Source organism: Rhyacophila brunnea, unplaced genomic scaffold (genome assembly GCF_057557595.1).
Source record: "Rhyacophila brunnea isolate RB1 unplaced genomic scaffold, BYU_Rbru_1.0 scaffold_6, whole genome shotgun sequence".
In the NCBI taxonomy this organism is placed as follows: Eukaryota; Metazoa; Arthropoda; class Insecta; order Trichoptera; family Rhyacophilidae; genus Rhyacophila; species Rhyacophila brunnea.
In genome coordinates this window covers 10,529,282-10,534,227 of record NW_028233276.1, presented here as the reverse complement: position 1 = coordinate 10,534,227, position 4,946 = coordinate 10,529,282, and positions in this window count along the sequence as shown.

Sequence of the window (4,946 nt, the reverse complement as noted above, 5' to 3'; positions counted from 1 at the left end):
TATGGTTTTTTTTTAATTGAAAAATATAAACATCCGCACTACCTATGTAGCTAACACTCAATTAAAAATTTTATAATATTCATACCATAGAAAGTATTTGTTAGAATTCGAGTACCAACCTTTAAAAAGTTTTTGTGATGTTCATTTTTGGGATCTGTGGAAGAGGACTGAAATCAGTGAATTTTTGTTGCCATAGACTTGATAGACAATACTGCTACATATCTTGCTATGCGGTTAAGTCTACACAAAATCTCTCTTGTCAGAAAGAAGAGGCTGCATGCTATGGCACCTGACCAGGCATGTCATGTAGTCTGAGCAAAAAAAAAATGAACTCATTGATTTATTACTAAATATATATGCATTATCTAGGGATTTGGGAATGTTTCTCAACATTTCGTTGGCCACAAATCGTTAGTTGAATTTATTAATTGAAAAAATATTTGACGATTCATTCTCTCTTGAATTTGTCGCACTCCGAATAATTGCTACCTCTATGCAGCGATAATCTGTCTGCCTGGGACATCATTTTTTATGAGACATCTGTCAAAAGGGCTACACCTAGCAAAGTAGCATGATATTAACTCCGCTTCACACATTTTGTCTTGTCAAAACTTGTCGATTTTGAAGACTAAGTATACTTACTACCAGTATAAAAAAATACTTAGTATCGAAACGTGTTCCAAAATACTTATTAGTTTTTGGGATATTATATAGATAGAGCGTTTGGCTAGGGATTGCAATAGCAGAATTCCAGTATTTATCAATACCGAAATACCGGTTTTAAAAATCCAAAATACCGGAATTTTCGGTATTAAAAAAGCACACTCATTTACGTTTTTAAAAATGAATTATACGTTATGTGCTGCTAAAATGCAAATATATTGAGTGAATCCAACAAGGTGAAAAAATAATAAAACAAATTTCATCAAATATAACGTAAGTAATTGTCGCGATGAATTATCATATTATTTCGAAATATAAAACATCCATGACAAAAATGTTCAATTATTCCATAATTATTGATGACTACAAGCATTGAATTTAAGAAGCTTTTCCTGCAGCCGGACTTACTTGCACTTGATGAACTTTTGAGGGCTTTAGTTAAAATTATCAATATATTCAAATTATTTGTAAAAAATCACTAGTTCTACAATTATGATCAATTTATATTTTTAAATGTCAACATAATAAATGTAGATAGGTATGTAGGTTTTTGCTATAAAATAATATTTTTAAAAGATTTTAATAGCTATATTTATTGATAAGCACCTACTTCTATTTTTTAATGTTTAAGAAATACCGGTATTGACATTTTCATTCGGTATTGCAATCCCAACGTTTGGCGTACTTGACTTTTTAGAAGCCATTTTTACACAAATTGTTCATTTATAATTATTATCCATTTACACAATCATGCATAAAATTTGAATTCAGTTTATAAGTTCCAATACACTAAAAAATCGATAAAATCAACGTGACGAAACCAGATAAACGCGTAAATACTTATCAGAATTCGAGCACTAGTACCTATTCCGGGACATGAGACTGGCGTCAACTCGATATGTATAAGTCTCATACTCAACTGGAATAAAACTACATAACTCCATATTCTGTCCTTCACTGTATCAACTGTACAACTGGGGAGAAAGAGAGAGCAATGACAGTTGAGTGTGTCACGACATTCACGCATATAGTAGTAGTATTCAATAGTATTAAAAGTCTACCAATTAGCGAGTCGCGATGCCGATGATCTCAGTCTCATCGCATGTGTTCGATCAAGTTTATTGGGCTACACGTACTGAGTACGGGTAGTTGCATTCGTACTTGCGTACACAAACTGGTGACAGTATTTCTAACACACCTCTAATCCTTACAGATTTAAAATAAAAGGTTTCAGGTAGGTATATCAAATACTAAGTACCTACCATCCCGAAAGATGTTAAATCTTCTTCCAGATGGAGCCTTCTGTGGTTTCCCCATAAAGATCGCTGAAAGAACTTTCAGTTTGACGTAAGTACCATTTTTGTAAAGAAGTTAAGAACAACAAGTAATCCTTTGTATGAATGAAATGAGACAGTTTGTATGAATGAAAATTAGTACAGTATTCCCAGTTGTCCTTTTTGCCGTAACTTTCTTATTAGGATCAATCTCTATGAAAGAAGGTATTGTTTAACATCTTTGACCATCACGCAGGTGCGCACACAAGGGAGGGGTTCTCAGGTCCGGTTCTCCTCCAGAACCTCCACTCTGTGGAGGCCCATATGATCCTCTGAGATCACACATGGTAAAGTAGTTATAGTAGTATATATAATGTTACTTCTTCGTCAGGACCTCATGAATGAAGAACATGACTCGGATGATTTGGCTGTCAAACAGCCTCGTCCACGGGTTGATCCCACTCGTCTCGGTATTCTATAAGATGCAAGACCTGTGGTGAAAATCATCATAAATTGGTGCAACTATCTGAGCCATCTAGTGCTCGAAATGGACCGGAAGGCACCGGAGCGCCGTTCCGGTTCGTGCAATCAGTAAAGTTATCGCTCCGTCTCGTGGAAAAAATAATTTGACCGTCTGACCTAGATAGGCCATATAACAAAGAATTTTCATAAAATTTGATTACTTAATATTTTCAGAAAATTGTCAAGCGCTCCGGTTCGTAAACTTTTCCATTTCGAGCGCTGGAGCCATCCAATGTTTGCTTTAACATTCAGATGAGGCATTTCTAAGAGACAAGACAGCGCGGATGACACTAATGTACACTGACAATTATAATAATTTGATAACCACTTGAGGGTGCGACAGGTCGTAATAACTCATAAGTGAACACTCTTTAGTTATAGCTGCAGGGCAGGTATGTATTGTTTGAATCAAAGTGTCTGGGTATGGGGAATGTACCCGGGAAGTATGATATTCCGCGATTGAAGCGACTGGAATCGAAGGGTAAATACTTATGGAAGTCGGTGGCACCTGATAGATTTTGTTCACCCACCACCTCACTGCCTTTAAAATAAATACATCAAAATGGACCCCCCCAAAGCATTTTTCAGCGTGCGCGCCTGCATGTCCTTATACGTATTAGTTTGCAACTACACTTCATAATGCTTGAAGCGCAGAATTAATTAAACATAAGTATTAGTATTATCTAATTATAATAAGTAGGTGCATAATCTGTTATGTTTGTGCCGCGAAAATGTTTGAATTTGATCAGTGTGCCGTGACGTGAAAAAGGTTTTGAACCACTGGTCCATGCAGTGTATGTGACATGTTTTGCAACTATGTTTTCACAGATTAAAGACGTGCGAACATGACCGTATTAACTTTGTCACCCCGAAGTTAAAGATCTCAGGAGGCATGTATGACCGTCACGAATCCTTTGTACATAATTTAACAGCTGACAGAGGTACGACGTGCTGACATCAAAATAGCACGGCCATTTAGCAGAACATATTTTTTGAGCGGGTTTTTGACATTTCGGCAATTATTTGGATTGTCAGTCTGTGGTGGGGTAAAGCAGTATTATTAATAATCCTTTTGATTATTTTTGATATTTTAAAAATCGTCCAAAAAATTTACAAACGAAAACAGTAGGTAATTATTATTTATTAGTCTTACCTATGTACACTGAACGACTCATTAAAAGTCTCGTGTTATTACAACAGCGAAAGCTAGTCACAATAGATTGTCGGCAGTTTTGATTTGTGACTTAATGAGGGGCAGGTCAGCCACATTAATCACGCGTTGCGTACTGAATTTTCCATATTGTTCGTATATGCCGAGTGGCCAGTGACGTTCCTAGACAGATTGCCGCCCCTAGGCAGGGCCAAAATGCCGCCCCATTTTTTTTTATCATCCTTTCGTGACTCCAATATCTAAGAAATGTGTTGTATGAAAACAAAATATATACCACTAAATCTAATTTAAATGACATCTCTGCTTCAATAGACAATATTGCGAGTCCACTGTTTCAGATACATTTAAAATACACCCGATAACTTCCAAAACTCGCGAGTAATAGGTATACTTAGTAAAAAATAATTGGATACATTTTAAATTACCTATGTAAGTACCTATCTATAATTCAAATAAAATTTGAAAATTTGCACGTGTTATTGCTACTCATTATGGACGTGACGTCCAAGGACAACGGAAGTAAACTAGACATCGCGAACCCGACAAAGTCCTGTTAAGCCTTTTATGTTAATTAATTAATAAATTTTGGATCCAACCAGTGAGCTGATTTTTTTAATGGAAAGATATTTTCGCCATTACTAAGTTTAGGTAGGTAGTTGTTTTCTATATATTATAACTAATGATTCTCCTCGATTTGCCGCCCTTCGAGAAACTGTCGCCCCTAAGCGACGCTCAATCTGCCTACCCCCACGGGACGTCACTGCGAGTAGCGTGCGAGCCGTTTGCAACTCGATGAAAACTCGTTCAATAAGCACACAGGTATCTCTTGCCACTGATTTTCTGCAGTTCTGTTCTTACCACCCTAAAATTTACCGCGTCCTATCCCTCTCCGACGAGCCCGTTTGCATTCTCCAGTCCCATTCTCATGTCCAAACTCCAGATACTAGTCCGCACTTTAATTCCAGACCAGCAATGAATACCTGGAACATTGTCATTGCGACCTGTCGTTATCGTGTCTTCGAAAACATACGAGCGTGGATGCATAATTCACAACTGACTTTACAACCAGTTTTCATAGAAAACAGTGGAAATATAATGATAATATATAACAAGGGAACTCAGATTAATCTGTTCTGTGTATATAACCAATACGGTAAATAATTTATTGGCACGTTATAATGTCAGCTGTTGTAAATATTTTGCGATATGTCAAACAATAGGGTGACAGTAATAATTATTGTTGTTGAGTCGACATTTCCGTTGTGGTCATCGGCCATCGCACATCGAAATATTTTCCTTGTGACGCTGCCAAAGAA